The sequence below is a fragment of the Trachypithecus francoisi genome, unplaced genomic scaffold (genome assembly GCF_009764315.1).
Source record: "Trachypithecus francoisi isolate TF-2019V2 unplaced genomic scaffold, Tfra_2.0 Lachesis_group10, whole genome shotgun sequence".
In the NCBI taxonomy this organism is placed as follows: domain Eukaryota; kingdom Metazoa; phylum Chordata; class Mammalia; order Primates; family Cercopithecidae; genus Trachypithecus; species Trachypithecus francoisi.
The window spans coordinates 5911140-5932247 of record NW_022681455.1 but is presented as its reverse complement, the minus strand read 5'-3'; the positions used below and the strand labels follow the sequence as shown (position 1 = coordinate 5932247).

Below are 21108 nucleotides of genomic sequence, written 5' to 3'. Positions count from 1 at the left end.
GCTAGTTTTTTTGTATTTTTAAGTAGAGACGGGGTTTCACCATATTAGCCAGGATGGTCTCGATCTCCTGACCTCGTGATCCGCCCGTCTCGGCCTCCCAAAGTGCTTTTGTATTTTTAGCAGAGACAGCATTTCACCCTGTTGGTCAGGCTGAAACCCTGTTGGTTTACTTTCTATCTCCCAGAATGTGATAACTTCCATGGTAAAGGGACTTCCCAGATGTGATTAAGGTTAAATATTTTGAGATACAGAGTGTCTCTGAATTATCCAGGTGGACTTAATATAATCACACAAGTCCTTAAAAGTGGAGAACCTTTCCCAGCTGCAAGTAAAAAGATGAGAGGGGAAAAAAAAGAAGAGAGATTCACAGTATGAGAGGGACTCAACCCACCATGGCAGGCTTTGAAGATGGAGGCAGAGGCCACAAGCCAAGGAATGCAGGGGCCTTCAGAAGCTGGGAATGGCCCTTCACTGACAACCATCAAGGAACTGAGTTCTGTCAACAACCCAAATCAGCAGGAAATGGATTTCCCCCTAGACCCTCCAGAAAGAAACATAGCCTATTGACTTGTTGGTTTCAGTCAAAGAAACCCATATTGGTCTTCTCATTTAGAGAACTGTAAGAGGATACATTGGTGTCGCTGAAGCCACTAAGTTGATAGTAATTTGTTATGGCAGCAATAGAAAAGGAATACAACTTTGATCCAGTGTTCTCTACCAAATAGGCCCAGATTAAATGAAATATTTGAAACTTGGATTTCTACATATGAGCAGAATATAATTTTTGTTGTTGTTGTTGGTGGTGGTGGTGGTGTTCTGAGACGGAGTCTCGCTCTGCTGCCCAGGCTGGAGTGCAGTGGCGCCATCTCGGCTCACTGCAAGCTCCGCCTCCCAGGTTCACACCATTCTCCTGCCTCAGCCTCCCGACTAGCTGGGACTACAGGCGCCCGCCACCACGCCCGGCTAATTTTTTCTATTTTTAGTAGAGACAGAGTTTCACTGTGTTAGCCAGGATGGTCTCAATCTCCTGACCTCGTGATCCGCCCACCTCGGCCTCCCAAAGTGCTGGGATTACAGGCGTGAGCCACCGCGCCCAGCCCCTAAGTAGAGATGTTTTAAAGTAAAAACATCTTTTAAAATGAGAAATGTAATTGTGAGTCAGCTGATGCTGTTGCAGCTTTGTTTGAGTCAAGATTCAAAGGCAGAAGTGGAGGGTGAGGGTGGTGATCACAGACAAGGGCACCTCTCTGTTCAGGGACCCTTGCAGCAATCTTGTGTCTGAATGTTCCTCCTCCAGACGTGTCTGCAGCATGCCTTCTGCCCACACAGAGGCTATATTCCACTCCTCTTTTGTGGGAAGACTGAATTTTAAAATGGAAGCTCTTCTGAAAATAGAGTCCCATTGGATCTGAAGCTTGGGTGTCATGACATTCCCCCAGTACTACTCAATGTGTAACTGTTTCACGACTTTTGTTGGATGAAATGAACAACATAAATTCCAAAAAACTTCACTCCATTTTTCTTAGATTTTCAGTCTTTTCCTGTGTTCTTGAGTGTTCTCCCTAAACTAGGAAATATTAAATTATCTAATTTCAGCAGTTGGAAGCTGCATTTGTAAATATTTTGATTAGTAAGTTTGTTAGACATTGTGTGGATAGACCTAACTTCTAAATTTAACGTTTCCATTTTTTTTTTTAAACAAAAAAAAGCTGTGACTGAAAATTATACCCATGCTGTGTGTGCAGATCACATACAGCAGACACTGGTCAATGCAGATTCAGGACAGTAGTTAAGTACATAAAGAAGGTTTGGTATAACAGAATATTTCCATGTCCCACAGGATTTACCATAGTCACTGAGCTTGGCTGAGACTATTAGCTTTTTTCTTCCCACTTGCCTTCCGTATTTCCTTTTTCCCTCTTTTATTCATTAGATATTTATTGAGTCTCCACTATGTCATGTGCTATGTTAGTGCTAGAAATTCCGTGATTAGAAAAGCATGCATGGTTCCTATACTAATGGGGCTTAGAATCTAAGAGGTCAGTCAGACTTTAAACAATAGCACCAATGTACATAAATACACTGAAATAAAAGTGCTTCAGAAGAGTATGTAGCAGGGGGCCTGGAACTGCTCTGGAAGTTCAGAAAAGCTCCCTAAGGGAAATAGCCCTAAGCTACACTGTGAAGGATGACAGGGAGCCAGCTAGGAGTCAGCAGCTCATGCAAAGGTCCTGAAAACAGAGGACCATGTCAAAGATGACACTATCTGAGACCAGTGGTGTGGAGGTGAGAAGATTTTACCAAGACAGTTGTAGGTAAAGAAAGGCAGATTTATTAGAGAAAGTATGAAAATACACTGTAAGGGAACAATGACCAGTTAGTAAGAGAGGAGCTGACTGTAAAGAGACAAAGGGCTTGCTGGGGATTTTAGAGAATAGTGCTTATGCTGTGTGCTGAAGAGGGCTTTGTGCAGTACTGATAACACCAAGGTGGCAGTGAGCTCGCTTGCATTTTTCTATCAGCCATGGGTCTGACGATAACTGGGTGTAGGAAGATAGTGAGTTATTTGCACAGGAGGGCTATGTGTCCTGGACCATGAAGAAAGTCACACACAACTTATCTGCTTTTTCTTTCTTTCTTTCTTTCCTTTCTTTCTTTTCTTTTTCTTTTTTTCTTTCTTTCTTTCTTTCTTTTCTTTCTTTCTTTCCTTCCTTCCTTCCTTCCTTTCTTTTTCTTTTTCTTTCTTTCTTTCTTTTTTGATGTACAGTGGTGCAATCTCAGCTCACTGCTACTTCCGCCTCCTGAGTTCAAGCGATTTTTCTGCTTCAGCCTCCCAAGTACCTGGGATTACAGGTGCACGCCACCACGCCCAGCTAATATATATATATATATATATATATATATATATTTTTTTTTTTTTTGTATTTTTAGTAGATACAGGGTTTCAGCATGTTGGCCAGGCTGGTCTCGAACTCCTGACCTCAGGTGATCCACCCACCTTGGCCTCCCAAAGTACTGGCATTATAGGCATGAGTCACCGTGACCAGCCCAATCTGCTTTTTCTTTTTTCTTTCCCTCAGTCTTGCCATCCTGACTCCTTTTCCCTAATTAGGACTCCACAAAAGATTTCCATCATTATCCAGAAAGAAAAGGGAAACATTGAAGAGTTTTAAATATAGAAAAGAGAGAGTCAGATTTTTGAATTTTTAAAAAATCTTTGTGGCTGCAGAAAATAGGCAAGAGAGGGGTAGGGGAAGCTAGAGTGGATCTGGTGGGAAATGGTGGCCTGTGACTGTACGATAGAGTGAGCATGGGGGTGGGGAGGGTCCAGACTCCCTCCTAGGTCTCTGGTCTGAACACTGGATGAATTCACTTGTGACACCATCAAATCTGGGACTTTTTTTGGCTGCAGTTTTTTTTTTTTTTTTTAGAGATACAGTCTCACTCTGTTGCCAAGGCTGACCTCAGACTCCTAGGCTCAAGTGATCCTCTGGCTTCAGCCTCCCAACTAGCTGGGACTACAGATATTCACCACCACCCCTGGCTGTCTGGAGATTTCCAATTATTGATTCAATCTCCTTACTAGTCATAGGTCTATTCAGATTTTCCATGTCTTCATGGTTTAGTCTTGGTAGGTTTTGTGTTTCTGAGAATTTGTCCATTTCATGTAGTGTATCCAATTTGTTGGTGTACAATTGCTCCTAGTACTCTCTTACAATCTTTTTTACTTCAGTAAGTCAGTACTTAATGTCCTCACTTTCTTTCTTTATCTTCAGCTGTTGTTTATTGACATAAAGGTAGGCTCTATAGCCACAGGCCCAGAGGCCGCGGCAGTAGTGGGAGAAAATGGAAGGTGGAGGGTGGAGTGTTTGCTGCAGCTGAGTGGAGGGTGGGGACAGGTGCCAGTGAGGAAAGCCCAGGGGGTTGGGGAAGCAAGTAAGGGCCAGGGCCAGAGTCTGCTTAAACTGGAACTACTGCCCCATGCCCTAAGGTCCCTAACTCTCGCTGTTTCCTGACCCCAGGCCAGGGTTGGGAGTCCTCTGGGCATTCATTTTCTAAAGGAACTGAACAGAGTACACACAGGAAAGGAAGCTGTACACTTGCCATACACTCTGGGGGCCTCTGTTCTGCATTCCTCCTTCTTCCCTTGCTTGGGTGGGGCCACATGATTGACAGCCAAACTCTGGTCTGTCCCACCACAGCAGTCTCTAAAAACAGCTATGTTTCAGCGAGGCATAAATCTTCTTCCCTGGTGTCCCAGCGCACCAATGCCACACTACAGCCAAGTGAGCTCTATAAGCACTGCTGGCCTAAATGGATGGGTTGGGGGAAGGGGGTGGGACAGGTGCTGGAGGAAGGGCTCTGGGGTCCGTCACAGCACAGGAACAACATGCGTGGTGTTGGTGAAGCCAGAGCCAGGGTGTCACCAGGTCAGCACAATGACCACATCTTCCTTCTTGAAGAAGCCTCAGGCCTTACCAACACTGATGGCCAAGTTCACTCAGAGGTCCACATCCTCAGCCCAAGGCTCCTGGACGGGGTCCTTACTCAGCACAGGGAAGAAGCCATGGTACAGGTGGGTCTAGCGAGCTGTCTGGGGATTCCATGTCACAGCAATCATAGGGGCACGTGGGCAGTATCTGGCTACCTGGTGGGCATACCTGCAGACTTGGGGAGGAGGATTATGGCCCCACTGCAGCACTTGAAGGAGGCCTCCAAAGCGCCCATGGCAGTGGCTTCTGTAGGGTCGCTGGTAATGGGTGCCAGTGGCAGAACTCCTCAAATAATTGCAAGTGGTAGATGGTGGCCGCTGCCTCACAGGCAATCAGGTGCTGCACGTGCACAGCCTCCAGAGGATAGTCCCCTTTGGCTGTTTCTCCAGACAGCGTGATGAAGTCAGCTCCCTCCAGAATTGCATTGGCCACACCACTGCCCTCAGCCCGAGTGGGGTGGAGCTTCTTGATCATGTCCTCTAGCATCTGAGTGGCAAGATGACAGGCTTCCCAGCTTGGTTGCACCGCCCAATCATCATCTTCTGAGCAAGGAAGACCTTCTCTGCAGGAATCTCATCTCAACGGCTTGTGGTAGGTCATCACGAGCTACCATAATCCCATCGCTGGCCTCCAGGATTTCATCAAACCTCCAACCCCCAACATAATTCTCGATTTTGCTGATTATCTTGATGAAGATCTGCCTAACTCCATAGATATCAGATGTCTTGCAGATGAATGACGCAAGTATCATATCGACATCTTACCCCCAAACTTCAGGTCCCAGATGTCCTTCTCCAACATGGCAGGCAGGTCCATGGCAGCCCCAGGAAGGTTCACACCCTTCTTGCTGCCCAAGGAGCCACCATTTTCCACCTCTGTCACCAGAAAGTCAGCATCCTTCTGCTTCACCTAGAGAGAAATTAGCCCATCATCCACGTAGATCTTGCTGCCCACTTCCACCACCTTGCAGATGTTCTTGTAGTCCAGCCACAGGATGTTCTCTTACACTTTTCCATGTGGGTATTATCCAGCGTGAGCTTGAGAGTGGCTCCCTTCTTCAGTTCCACCTCTGCAGTGCCGCTGCCCTTGATGGGCCCAGATGGGATCTCAGATCCTTTATGTCCAGAGCCACAGCAATGGGCTGGTAGAGGATGGAGTCAGAAGCAAAGCTTTCCACATTCTTGATGGTCTCTGTATGGTACTCATGAGTTCCATGAGAGTTCAGATGAACCACATTCATTCCAGACTTAATTGTTTTCTTCAGCATCTGTAATAGTGGGGAAGCTGGGCCCATAGTACACGTGCTCCAGGAATGTGTCAGCCATGGCTGCGTGCAGCTGCTGGGTCATAGTGAAGCCCTGGCTTCATTACAGGGCTTCAACATGGCTTCTGAGGTCCTGCAGTGCTGACCGACTTGGGCTACGCTGCAAAAACAGACAGGTCAGGAGCCCCGAAATGCGCAGCTGCTGTGTCCACTTTCATTTCTAATTATAGAAATTTAAGTGGTCTTTTTTTCCTAATTCATCTAGCCAAAGGTTTGTCAATTATGTTGATATTTTCAAATAACCAACTTTTGATTTTGTTGATTTTTTGTATTATTTTTCTATTTTCTAGTTCATTGATCTCTGTTCGAGTTTTTCTTAAGGAAAATATATTTTTTAAAACATAAATTAGCCTTCTTTATTGTTAGCTACTAACTTTGAAAGTTTTATTCTTTTTTAAGGAAAATGTATTTTTAAAAATATATTAAATTCGCTTTCTTTATTGTTAGCTACTAATTATGAAAGTTTTATTCTGCACATGGTAACACTGTACAAAATTATTTTTAAAAATTTCAATCTCCACAAATGTTTGTGTTTGAAAATCATCTTGTTCTTCTTCTCTAAATCCTTATGCAGTTGGAATCTATTTTATTATTTTGACTTTATTTTTTATTGTATTTTATTTTATTAAAGATTCAGGGGTTCCATGTGCAAGTCTGTTACATGGATATATTGCATAATGCTGGGGTTTGGAATTCTAGTGAATCCATCACCTAAATAGTGAACATAGTATACTCTACAGGTATTTGGAAAGATATTTTTAATGAGAGAGATAATAACATGCTTTATGCTAATGTCAATGATCCCAACAAGAAGAAAAATTAATGATGTAGCAAAAGGACTTCTGGAAGAATGTTTCTGGGTTTGTTAGAGGAGGTGTCATTTAGTATGAAGTGGTAGGATGGCTTTGATAAGAACATCGATAAGAAATCTGAGGTCCTGGGTGGGAAGGCAGAGAAAGTGGGTGCAGATCGGTGAGCAAATCTGGGGGCAATTACTGCTGCAAGATAATCATTACTTCTCTGTGCCCTCATTATCTCTATAGCTATACTCTGGGATGGGATAGAAAATAAACAGAATAAGAGGCAGGAGTTGGCTTTATTATTTCTTCAGCTGGGAAATCTGCAGTGTGCCCAGCAGTCCATAATGGAGCGTAGGCCAAGGTCGTGGGGTGATGCAATTCATGAAGGACATGACTTCCAAATGGGATCATGAGATGGTCATTGTGTGAGTGTGTGTGAAAGGTTTCAAACCTAAACATTTGAAATAGATAACAGTATGTGCTTCTTTATTATTTTAAAAATATTATTTAGGGCCCTCAAACAAGAGAACTAACTTAGATGTCTCATCCTCCGATAGGTCCTGCCTGTCTTACACGCTAACTTGATCGTCTTTCTCACATTGAATTATAGTGAATGATGACTAAAGTTTAGCTGGTTCTTTACTGGCTTGTCTTGTAAAGGTCCCAGAGCCTGTGTAGGATTGTCACAGAATGGGGCTGAGGCATGTGCCTTCAGCCTAGCTACCTCATTCCTCTATACCATGAGGGGAGAGGACTCACTGCCATTTAACACATATCTCTACTCTCTGCATTTCCTGTGGGTTATACTCAGATCTGGTGGCTTGATTAGCTTCAGAGTCCATCTAGATGGTGCTAGTGTTGTGTATTCTGTGACATCTGGGATACATCAAGCCTGCCTGTTCCACTTCCAGTAGGCTAAGGTTGATCAGTAGGTTCATGGATACCCATCTATTAGCAAGGCCTCACTCAACCTTCACTTCATGGTTTTAATAGCCACTGGTGATCATTCCTGATACCATTATTTCAACAGAGTTGCAAACTGGTAATTTTCTAATTCTAACATTCCTCCTCTATTATTGATCGTGATTTTTTTTTTTTTTTAGATGGAGTTTTAGCTCTTGTTGCCCAGGCTGGAGTGCAATGGCACTATCTGGACTCACCACAACCTCTGCCTCCCAGGTTCAAGTAATTCTCCTGCCTCCACCTCCCAAGTAGTTGGGATTATAGGCATGCGCCACCACACCTGGCTAATTTTGTATTTTTAGTAGAGATGGTGTTTCTCCATATTGGTCAGGCTGGTCTCAAACTCCTGACCTTAGAGGTGATCCACCCACCTCAGCCTCCCAAAGTGCTGGGATTACAGGCATGAGCCACCGCGCCTGGCCAATTGTGATTTTTCTATAAATGAAAACTTTTCTTACATCAGCTACTTGGTTTCTCTGAAAAAAAAAAAATGAATACAGGAAAAACAGGATAGATGTTTTATTCCTTTCCTCTATTTATCAGTCTTCAGAACAACGAGTTGGCGCCCAAGCAACTCCCAAAGGTAGTTAACCAGTGAGTTGCATGCTGTGGTTTTTGTGAGAGGGTGGTATGGTGTATTATTATAAACTCTTTAATTTTTATATGTTTGACTTTTTTTTTTTTTTTTTTTTTTTGAGATGGAGTCTTGCTCTGTCACCCAGGCTAGAGTGCAGTGGCGTGATCTCGGCTCACTGCAAGCTCTGCCTCCCGGGTTTACGCCATTCTCCTGCCTCAGCCTCCCGAGTAGCTGGGACTACAGGCGCCCGCCACCTCGCCTGGCTAGTTTTTTGTATTTTTAGTAGAGACGGGGTTTCACCGTATTAGCCAGGATGGTCTCAATCTCCTGACCTCGTGATCCGCCCGCCTCGGCCTCCCAAAGTGCTGGGATTACAGGCTTGAGCCACCGCGCCCGGCCATGTTTGACATTTTCAATCCATTTCAGCCATTATTCTTTTTTATCCAAATCATCCATCTCTAGCCAGTGAGTATCATTTCAAGTTGATGCGTGTGTCCTTTCAACATGACCCCAGGAATCTCATCTTTGACTGCTTCTTTTCTTTCTGTCTCAATTTATGCATTTCCTGCCCCAGACCTGGAAATGGCTACTTTTCTAAGGAGCCCTGGTTCCTTTTCGTGAAAGGTATATAAAGTTCACTATCTGAGTGCCTGTAAAGTCTTCAAAGTTGTTTTCTAGGTTCTGCTCACCCCCTCACAGATCTACCATAATAAGTAGCATTGCCAGATGAAAATTCCTGGACCCCTGGTGGGATAGATCATCCTGCGGCTTTCAGCGAACTTATGAGGCCAACAGAATACAAGCCATTCGGATCAGCTAAGACATTCCTGCACTGGCCCTGCTTTTGTCTCTCACTGCAGCTTTGCAAGAACACTAGGATACAGGACAGCCAGGCAGCCCTAGCTCCTGGAGAAGTTCATGGCCACCCCATATGTGTCATGGTTGGGGTTGAGCCACAGTCAAGCCAGAGAATGGGGTGTGGGACACGACAGCACCAGGGTTGGTCCCATCTCCGTCATTTGCAAGCTGGGTGATTTCAAGTTCATCCTCTCCCCCTCAGTGCCTGCAGGTTCCTCATTTACAGAAAAAGGAGAGGAAAACAATGACCTCACAGGGTCATTGTGAAGATTAAGTGGGACCTACATACAGCACCGAGCCCAGGACACTAAAAGACAATAAATAATAGTTTCCTGCCCTTTCCCAGATCACTTACCCTCAGTTATATAATCAGATGGTTCAGAATCTAAAAATTCTGAGTTCTTCCTAAAGTGCTGCAGCTATTTTTACTTGTCCTTTCACAAAAGGTTACAGTCCTGTCCTGTTGTCGGGGAGAGGGCAGCCCTGAGTCACTTCCTCCCTCCCTGTGCTGGTCCTTCTGTGCCGAGCTGGACCAAGGCCAGGCTGCTCACCGAGAGCTGCCCATGCCACGAAGGCTTATGCTCGCTGACATTCAGGAGGGTTTCTGTAAAACCACGGGCTTTGCAGGAGACTGGGCTGATCTCCCACTTCCTGAATTGGTCATGCACTTTTACTTCCCTGACATCCTCTTTCTGAAATTGATCAATGTTTCTCCCAAAGTCAGCAATAACTAGCAGGTGGTTGATATTCAGATATGAGGCTGATGTCTTTGGACTTCAAACAAGTGATAAGACTCTTTCCTTTGAAAGATAAAAATGAATGTAGAGCCGTGATCCATAGCTTAACAGCACCTCGGGATGACCAGAGAAGCTTAAAAATACTGACGCCCACATCCCACTCCAGAGACTCTGACATAATTGGTCTGGGGTGTGGCCTGGGCATTGGAGTATGTTATAAACACCCCCAGGTGATTCTAATGTGCAATGAAGGGTGAGAATGGCTAAAAAGTAAGTGCTTAGGTAAGTGCAGTTTCTCTTCCCCCAAGCAGGTGTCTCATCAGCTGGTGAGCCACAAAGTAAAGTTGGCCTTTTTTTTTTCTTGCATGACAACTTTTTTATATATACTTTAAGTTCTAGGGTACTTGTGCACAATGTACAGGTTTGTTACATAGGTATACATGTGCCCTGTTGGTTTGCTGCATCCATCAACTCGTCATTTACATTAGGTATTTCTCTTAATGCTATACCTCCCCCAGCCTCTCACCAACATGAAGTTGACTTTTCTCTGGCTTACAGGACTCTCCCGTGTGCCATGCCTACAGGTGAGTCAAAAGATGGAAGCACCTGCCAAGTTATGGAAGGCTTATGAGCCATGCCAAAGGGTCTGGGCTAGCTCTTGCTAAAACCCTTGTTCAAGAGTTTTCAGCAGAATGGCAAGTTGTTCAAGTTTGCACTGTAGGAAATATTTCCTGGCAGCACTGAGCAAAATGAATCTGAGTGAGGATGGTCACAGGAGGCCAAGAGACCACTGAGGTCCCAGCAAGAAGGTGAGAACCTGAAGAAAGGCAGGTACCACAGCAGAAGGCCAGGGCATGGAGGACAAGAAAGAGGGCGCTTCTCCTCCTCCCAGTGGTGCTTGCCCAGGACTCTTGGCTTCTCTGTGCTGAGCCCATTCTCCCTGTTGCCTTGTGATTTGTTGGACTTTTGTTTGGAGGCCTCAGTGCCTCCACTGACTTGTTTCGTACTCATGATAATGACTCACGTTAATTATGCTTTTGCTGTGGGCCAGCCACCCACTCAGAACGTCTCACTTTACCAATAAGACTAAAGCTTAGAGAGGTTAAGTGATTTGCCCAAGGTTACACAGCCAGCAGGAAGTGAAGGTGGACACAGAGGCAGATTTCTAACCAGTAAACGGCCCATTTCCCCTTCTACATGTGGTGCTTCTGTGCTTCTCCTCTGGCTAAGGCCACTTCCTTTTGAATTGAGCCTCAGAACCTGCCGCACCCACAGGCACTTTCCAACTTTCTATCCTGGGGCTTCCTGGTCAGCCTGTCCTTGGAGTCTTGGTGCCCACAAGAAGGAGAGGGTCCAACTTGTGGTTCCACGGACTGGATTGACCAACCTTTTGAAAGAGTTCTAATTTTACATTATTTCAACTCCTATTTCCTCATAACTAAAAAGACCCCCTGGTCCCTTAAGTTTCTCATGTGCTAAAGTATTGAAACTCTATACATTCACCTTTTTTTTTTCAGATAAAATTCTTAAAAATAGTATTCCCACAGAACGTAATCTTTGTGAATGGGTCAGAGTTACAGGCTATAGGTGTGAGTAGTTTACAAGTTCCTATGTTAAGACTTTGAGTTCAGGTTCCCAGTATGCCTAGAGAAATCCAGAAGGCATAGGAGGAAGGAGAGAAGGGTTGCACTTTAAGAATTTCTGTGCCAACAGTTTGAAAGCAGCCTGGAATTACCCCCACAATAGGGAGAACGAATATCTTAAGAAGGCTCCATCAGTTTCCGGCGGTACCATTTCCTTAATCCATGTTACATACTTTTTGGCCATGATTAGCAGTGAGTGAGTGCACACTATATGGAAATGCTGTGATAGTACCTTACATAGATTATCTCTCATTATGACATCCCTATTATACAGAAAAGGAAACTGACGCTCCCAGAGGCTAAATAACTTGCCAAACTTTCCAAATTCATATGTAATAGGGACCAGACGCCGTGGCTAATGCCTATAATCCCAGCAGTGTGGGAGGCCGAGGCGGGCAGATCACTTGAGGTCGGGAGTTCAAGACCAACCTAGCCAATATGGTGAGACCCCATCTCTACTAAAAATACAAAAATTAGCCAGGCATGGTGGCATGCGCCTGTAGTCCCAGCTACTTGGGAGGCTGAGGTAGGAGAATCACTTGAACCCAGGAAGCAGAGGTTGCAGTGAGCTGAGATCAAGCCATTGCACTCCAACCTGGGTGTAGTAGCAAGACTCTGTTTCAAACACATATATATGTAATAGAAACTGTACTGTACAGCAAACCCCATGACATGTAGCAAACCCTCACATGTACCCCCAAATGTAAAAGTTAAAAAAGAAAAAGAAAAAATAGAAAAAGAAACTGTACTTGAAAGTAGGCCTGCCTAACTCAAAAACACCAGGCTCTTAACCATTATCTGTGTAGTTAAGACTCTCAGTAACAAATTGTAGTCTACTGTGTATATTAATGTCCACCACTTCACACATTTTATCTGTTAACAACAACCTCTCTGAGCTTTGTATTTGTATATTTGACAGGTTTTTCCTATAGATAGCATTGTAATATTTCCATTTAACTCTATCTTTTGTAAAATGACATCACTGGTATGTTTCAATTAGATTTTCAGTCAGTGACAGCTAATGAGCAAAGGAGCAATGATTACAGAATCATTTCTTCTTGGGATCTTGAGAGGAAATGATTCTCTAATCATTGCTATGGCTATGTCACCACTATGTCCATGGCTATGTCTTTGCTTATTGTGTAGTGCAGCAGGGATACTGGTCACCTGGGCAGCCCGTGACCAACTGAGGGTTCATTCAGCCTTCAACCCGGTGTGGGGCATGGGATAAGTGTTCGCTCCCGGCCTCTGTTTTCTGCTCTGAAATATAAGATGTCTTGCAGCGCCAGCCTTCTGTGACTGTCTCTGGCGAGCTGCTAGCAGTGCACTAGCAACTCTCTGAAGAGTCGTCTGGTTCCATGATTTTACAGCTTTGTTGTTGGATACAACAGAAGACTCTTTTAAAATAGGAACCCATCTATATTACACAGAACCTGTGTTTCCCAGTCTATGGTAATCATTAGCATCAACCTGTTGTTAATAAAAATAAGTAACAGTCAATTCAATAAGAGGTTACTGACAAAACAAAATCAGCAGAACTCAGGCATTTCTGACCACTGGAGACTCCACTGATCACCCTAAAAAGCCAGGAAAGGCTGGGCGCGGTGGCTCACGCCTGTAATCCCAGCACTTTGGGAGGCCGAGGTGGGCGGATCACGAGGTCAGGAGATAGAGACCATCCTGGCTAACATGGTAAAACCCCATCTCTACTAAAAATACAAAAAAAATTAGCTGGGCGTGGTGGTGGGTGCTTGTAGTGCCAGCTACTCGGGAGGCTGAGGCAGGAGAATGGCGTGAACCCGGGAGGCAGAGCTTGCAGTGAGCCGAGATCGCGCCACTGCACTCCAGCCTGGGTGACAGAGCGAGACTCCGTCTCAAAAAACAAACAAACAAACAAACAAACAAAAGCCAGGCAACTTTGAGGAGACCCAAGCACATTCAGCCCTGGACTGCCAGCACCTGACTCACCCATCCATCAGACGGCCTTGCCGGAGCCACCTGCTGGCAGTGTTGCTCTCCGTATGCAGTGGAGTGTATTTTTATTTTTAGGAATTCCAATCTCATTACCAGTTTGAAAGAGCTCTTTGGTGATTCTTTTAGGAAAGCTAAGAATTATTTGGTGACATGGGTAGTTTTTTCAACTCAATTAGGGGAGGAGAATTTTTGTGGGCTAGTTGTTTTTTGAGTATGGGAATTTCAAGCCTTTGGTAACAGAACTGTGAATTCCTCTGCTACACTGGGAGCACCCTGTGGATAGGACCCATAAGCAAATTTGCCTGGCACACAGCAGGCACTAATCTGTGATTGTTGAATAAATGAGTAAATGATGAATGGTTGAATTCCAGGACCCCAAAGGCCTTTGAATTCAAATTTCTTAGCTTTATAAGAACCACTATATAAGAATCACTGAATTTACTTAAAGGCTATATATATATATATATATACACACACACATACACATACATATATTTCTCTTATTTATGTTACAAACATATTGTATACATTTTATAGTTTCTTCTTATACTGAAGAGAGTGGGATGAGAATAATTGTTTATATTTATTGATGTTTCCAGTATGACTTATGATTAGAGAATATGGCTTTCTTTGGAAGAAAATGGTACATGAACAAAGGCAGGAAACCATATGGGAGGGAAATAAATGCCAGAAGAATTTTTCTTCTTCATTTAGGTAGAACTGAAGAGTCTTTTCAGGTTCTACCATAAAGAAGAGACTTGTAAAAACTTCAGTTTTCCTTCTATTGAGTTCTGTTGACATAATAACCCCAGCAAATATTTTAAAAGATATAGTATTCAAATAAAATAATCCCTCAACTATGAATATGAGCCTTCATTTAGATAAACGAATATAAAATGAATCAACTGGTGCCAAGCAAATCTTAAAATTCATATAATTATCTGGATAATATCTTAAAAGTCACCCTCTGTCTTGGTCTGTTAGTATGACTTATGAGACTGTGTTCCTCTCTCATTGGGTAGACAGAATTGGTGCATTTTAATGTAACAGGGATCACATTAGGCAGAGTGTGGGGTAGTAGTGGTGGTTGTTTGGAAGTTTAAATGTGGGAAAGGGGTGTGATGGATTTTCTGCTTGGTCTGTGTAAACCCAGCATCCTCCCTGACCCCTGCCGCACTGTATTCTGCATTGCTGGAGCAAAGTCTGCAACTTCTTTTCCCAGTGTGCTTCAGAGTTAGGGCTTCCCAGTGAAAAGTGGAAGAAAATAATTCTGTCATGCAGATGAGATAATGCGCTGTTGCTTTTGGGGGGAATACCCCCCAAGAACCACATACTGCAGGCAAGCAGCTGAAATTATTGGTAGCAGCTGCCCTTGGCTCTGAGGTGCCCTCCTGGGAATCTCTTGCTTCAGTACTCCAGGGCAGCTGGAGTCTGGGTGGCAGCTTCCTCTAATTCCTACTGTTCTAGATTTAGTGAGAGCAGATTTCCCGACCTTGACAATCCCAGGCTTACTCAATGATCATGTACTTCCTTGGATTTAATCTCTTTCTGCTAAAAATGCTTGGTTTCTCCTTTTCTTTTCTTGCCTGAATGAACCCTGACTGTTAGACTATCCTCACCAACCTCACTCCAGATGAGCCTGAGTCCCAGGGTTCTGGCAGTATTGGAATACGGGGTCGTGACAGAGCTGTCCAACGCCCAAGGGTAAATGGAAGTCACACCCTGGGCAGCCCAAAAACAGGGGGTCAAAGGGAAGGAGGAGGAGGCAGGAATGCAACCAAGTTTGGGTTGTCTGCAAGGATCAGGACAGCATGGAAAAGCAGATCCTAGTAAGTCATCAAACAATTCCTAGTAGAGAGAAGGATCCTTTAAGGGAGTCTCTGCATGGGGGTGTTGACTGTTGGGACTACTGGGTCAGTGCTTAAAGATATCTCTGACCATTAGATGGCACATATAACAAGGAAACAGACCCCTCAAAAATAAAGTAAATGGAGTGTCTTCATGGGGAAACAGCATCATGGACAGATTTAACTTGGGACAGATTCGTCCCATTTCTTTAGTCTTTGCTAGCAGTGCTAGACAACCACATTTAGCCACGGCCTTGTGGTATGAGAAATGTACTTCCCTGCCCCTTGATTTGGGTTTTGGTCATGTGACTTGCTTTGGCCAATGGGCTGTTAGCAGATGTTGCTGCAAGAAGAGGTTAAAAACACACTCACAGGGCTAGGCTTGTCCCCTTGAGCATCTGCCATGATCATGGGAAGAATATGCCCTGGATAGCCAATGTCTCTCCAGCCCAGGCCCTAGAATGAAGCACAAGGAACAGAGATGCTGCAACTGACCCAGAGGCCCACAGGCACATGGGTGATAAATGCTTATTGTTTTTCACAGAGATTTGGAGGTTATTCATAATGCAGCAAAATTATAGCAATAGCTACCTGATATAGGTTGCATATGTCAAATCATAGACACTGTTCTTTATGGTGTAATTAAATAATTTTCAGGGATCACTTTGACCACGTTCAGTTTTTACAATCCATGCACTAGCTTTAGTCTCAAATTCACAAATGAAATGAGATCCCACCCTGCCTTCAATGACAACTTTGTTTAGTCTTGTTTCATAAGTAAAATTTGTGACAATGTCTTGCAGTTGATATCCTAGCTTTTATTTAGGTAATGAATGACAGGCCTAGAATTTCCTCGGACAAAAAGATCTATAGTTTCAAGGCCATAGAAATTCTTTTTCTTGGCCGGGCGCGGTGGCTCAAGCCTGTAATCCTAGCACTTTGGGAGGCCGAGACGGGCGGATCACGAGGTCAGGAGATCGAGACCATCCTGACTAACACGGTGAAACCCCGTCTCTACTAAAAACTACAAAAAACTAGCCGGGCGAGGTGGCGGCGCCTGTAGTCCCAGCTACTCGGGAGGCTGAGGCAGGAGAATGGCGTGAACCCGGGAGGCGGAGCTTGCAGTGAGCTGAGATCCGACCACAGCACTCCAGCCTGGGTGACAGCGCGAGACTCCGTCTCAAAAAAAAAAAAAAAAAAAAAAAAGAATTCTTTTTCTTGTTATCAGCATCTGAAACCTGTACTTTTAGATAATTTCACAATTGTTTTCATCTTCCATTTTTCATCTCTAGTTAAATTTACACAGCGTGGAAGTATCTTTAAGAATGAACAAATTTTTTAAAAAAGTCATGAACAAACTGAGAAATATACATGATCATTCATTTGGCACCATCTTCTAAAATTTCACACTTCAAGGATAAGCAAAATTAGTGTAATTCACTTCTTAAATTGCTTGCTTACTAACATTGTGAGGCAGTGCAAGAGGAAGGAGATTGTAGCTTTCGATAGATGTGACAAGCCAACCCTCCCAAGGGTATTAGAGAACGGAATGATGCTGACAGATGGCAAACCTACGGACCCCAGCACTGATGGCTCCTCGGTGGGGGCCTGAACTGTCTGACCCATGGTGTCCCCTTTGCATACTACACCCAGACTGTGGGTGGTCAAGGAAAATATTTCAGCCACCAAATTTTTCCACTTGCTTTTTGCTGCCCAAGTGGAATGTTAGTGGTAAGCTATCCTGTTCAATAGTTATTTGAGATAAGTAGTTCTTTAACATAAAGCTCTCTTCTTTCTATGGGGGTAGAGATTGGGTTATATCATTGTTGTTATGGTTACACACTCCTTCCTTGAGTTCAGATAGTGCCCCTCAGTAGCCAAGAGAACTCTGTTTATGTGAGCCTGATCCTCCACTCAGTCTAAGGGAGTGGAGTGAGAAATGACCCAGCTAGTTTCTTCTGGTTTCTTATTGTCCGGGTCAAGGGAGGAACAGGAGGCCCCTGTGATGCGGCTCCCACAGGTACCCTTGCATCACTTGGCTCCATTTGATCCCACTTGTCCTTGCTCCCATTGTCTCTCCAGGTCTTGCATGATGCAGTATAGTGTGGCTAAAAGCATGGGACAGCTTGTGTCTGAGTCTCTGCCTCAACACTCATTAGTTGAGGAAACATGGGCAAGTGACTGAACTAATTCAGACTGGATCATCTCATCTTCAAAATAGAAGCAATAATAGCACCTACTCAGCAGGGCGCAGTGGCTCACTCCTGTAATCCCAGAGTGAGATCATGCCACTGCACTCCAGTCTGGGCAACAAGAGTAAAAACTCCATCCTAAAAAAAAAAAAAAAAAAAAAAATAGCGCACCTACTCTATAAGATTATAGTGATAATTAAATCAGATAATCCTATAAATAGCATAGCACAGATCCTGACACATATGTTCTCAGTTAATTTCAGCCACTGCAATATACTGGCAATTACTCTTATGAAGGGAAGGTGCCATAGAGTGTAGGTGTACGTGTAGGGGGTTCCTAGGTGTAGGGAGCTTTGGGCAGAGTAACTGCAAAGCGGACAGTTCTTCTTCCACCATCTTACCCTTAATGTGAGCCCCCAGAGGATCCAGATAAGACAGCGGGGTACTGGAGGTGCCCTATGTCCTGACCCCTCACAAGGCTCTGAGGCCCTTCTCACACCTGCCAGGCCTAGCAGAGTGGCCTGCCAGTGTGGCGGCACAGAGCTGGCTGAGAACTGACTCATGGAGAAGCAGGATGGTGAGGCGAAAAACATACCCAGCTTCCAGGGGCTGAATTTGACATCTTATTCCAGATCTGCTGAAGCTGCCCCAGGCTCCCCCAGGCTGCTGTCTTTCGTGGTTTGACATACACGTCTGTCATTGGGTACATGCTGTTTGGGGCCACAGAGTGACAGACAGGGCCATGTCACCATGAGCCACACAACAACACCATCTCTGGAGCCACCACATGGAACAGCACGTGCATGACATGCCTCTTGTTTCTGGGATGTGTCCAGCACTTGCCCCTGCCCTGTTGGGGTTTGGAAGAGAGGCATCTGCTCCACTACTCTGTTCCAAAATGCACTGCTTCAAGAAAAAAAAGCAGCACTGGAAGGACTTGAGCTCATGTGGTTCGTGGGCAGATTTCTTACAGCACCGTTTGGGGAATCTCACCGTGGGAGCCCTGCTCCACCTCGGGCAGGTTGGCTCCTGGCTTCCCTGTCCCTTAGCTTCACTTTCTCAAACTCACTGTAAGTTGTATTCACTCATCTTTTCATTACAGGTAGAGGGGCTAGATATTGTGATAAACGCCAGGGCACACAGTCTGCCCTGAAGGAACTGACAGTCGGTCAGAAGGGCCCCCAGGGGGCGGTGAGCTGCAATGTTCTATGGTACATATTATGATACAGCTATGGAGTGGAAAGGGGGAGAAAGGATAAGGAAGGACCTAGATCTTCCTAATGGAACTAGGGGTGGAGGGCATCAAGGAAGGATTATCCAGGAACTGACATGTGAGAAGGTTCTAGAAGGAATTCCCCAGGGGGAGAAAAAAACAAGCCAGGTATAAATAGAAGAAGGGATGCTTTAGCCGGAGAGAAGAGCACAAGAAAGCCAGGGACACGAGAAGCCTGGTAGGACACAGACCCCGGGAGATTCTTCAGTGTGGCTAGGATGTAGGGTGTGAAGAAGGAATGAGATGTAAAAGGTCGGCAGGGCCAAAATAGCAAAGAACTTTAGATACTTAGAATAATGCATTTAGGGAACTTTGTGAAATAGTCCTATGTATGGAATAGTATCCCCAGGATCCACCTGTAAAACCAGTCAGTTGCCCCAGTTTCAGATGGCATCAGGGAGAAAGAACAGGAAAAAATAATGGAAGTACTCCTTCCTTTAAAATTAACATTTTTGTGGCCTTGGACGAAGGTCAAAGGTAAATCAACCCAGAAACGCTTTCTTAGACTAAAAACTCAACTGCTCATTTTAATGGAAGGAAAAAGTGAAGTCAGAAGAGTAAAGTGCCTTACTCAAGTTAGTAGGAGAGCTCAGACATAAACCCAAGTTATCTAATTTCCAGTCCAATCCAACACATTCATTCATAACATGTTAGAAATAGAAGATAAGCTGCCTTAGGGAGTCTGGTTTTATACCTGAGAAAACAGAGATGTTCAAGAAGTCAAGTGAGGTCATGAAGTCTTAAAGTTTCCAATGACAGAGGCACAACTTGGATTCAGAACTCAAAACCGCTAACCCTTAACCCCTAAGGAATGTTGAGGCATCCCTTCTCCTATTCACACTGGCTTGTTTTTTTCTCCACCTGGGGAATTTCTTCTAGAACCTTCTCACATGTCAGTTCTTAGATAATCCTTTCTTGACACTGCCCCCCAACCCCAGTTCCATTAGGAAGATCCAGGTCCTTCCCTATCCCTCCTCCCGCCTTCCACTCCATTGATGTGTCATGATTCAGAGCTCATCTAATTAACTACGAATTCCTTACTCCAGGGGAAGCAGCTCTCCTTGGAAGTGGTGACTGGCACCACCTTCGTTAGAGAAGGAGTGCATCATTCTATAGGAGCTTAGGGAGGTCACGGGAGGTGATTTGCAAAATTTGCTACCCCATGCTTAGAGGACCCTTTCTTTTGTTTTTGTTTTTTCGTTTTTGTTTTTGTTTTTGTTTTTGAGGCACAGTCTCGCTGTCACCCAAGCTGGAGGCCAATGGTGCAATCTCGGCTCACTGCAACCTCCGCCACTTACAGGACCCTTTCTAAAGCATTTTCTGGAGACTAGAGCCTGAGAATTGTGACTTTGCGGAACCTTTCCCAGCTTTCTCCACAGAGCTTAGCTTAGTCTCCTATATATTGCGTACCTGGGTATCACATTCTGTGCTAGCCCAGTGTTAGGAACACCTTGTGAGCAGACCACCCCTCCTGGGAAGTAAAACAAACGCACAGAGTCCTTTTCTGGATCCCAAGCTCCCCACCTGCAATGTGTGAGCAGTTTGGTAGAAAAAGCTGAATTCTTCCCAGCCAGGCAGAGACAGACAGGTTGTCATCTGCCTTCGGCAACCCATACTTTCTTTTCCTTCAACTGAATTTATAGCTCTTGGCCATCTTGTCCCTGTGTGCTTTTGCCTCTCTGCTTCGGTCTCTCAGCTGTCACCATTTTACTTTGGTAACTAAGGGGAACGTCTCGTATCTCAGAGACACGACAGGGCCGTGTAGCCTGACCAGCCTCGCTACGAAGTCATTTCTTTTATGCAAGATCCTCAAAGAAGCCTCTTTGCAGTTTATGGTGGGGTCACTGGGAACCCATGAATGCGCTTGGCCAAGCTCTCAAAGAGAAAAAGCACACAGGGAGGAAAGGATGGCGAATATGAAGGTAGAGAAAGTTGAGAGAGGTATGTACAGAGAACAATGGCGTGTTTCAGGAGTCACTAAAAAAAAAAAAAAAATCCATTGACGTAGTTTACTGTTCATAGCTTCAGCACACATGTATTGATAGCCCTCTGTGTGCCGGCACTGTGCCCACAGACATACCCAACTGACCTAGGTTTGCTGCCTCATTCAGAATCATGCAGACTCAAGTCCTATCATTGCAAGGAAAGAGGATCTAGAAAGCCAAATCTTCCAAAATGCCAACACTAAGCAGTTCTGGCTGGCTCTTCACATCAACGAACTTCTCCGCTCTGCAGCCGAAGTCACTTTGCTTTGCTTTGCCCGTGGATGCCTCAGAACGCCTCCCCCATCCCTGTGCAGAGCGAGTGAGGCATCTCACTGCACACATACAAGGGGAAAGCAACTTCCAGAATTACCCTGTTATTTTCTAAATAAGCTTTTAATTTTGGAACAATTTCATATTTTCAGAAAAGTTGCAAAGATAGTAC

The 21108-nt window shown here is 44.6% G+C and overlaps 1 pseudogene; it reads right to left on the bottom strand.

Annotated features, from left to right (window-relative positions):
- Window positions 1–4372: 4372 nt before the first annotated feature.
- The window catches only part of LOC117088294, a 28289-nt pseudogene continuing 11553 nt past the window's right edge, over window positions 4373–21108 (bottom strand).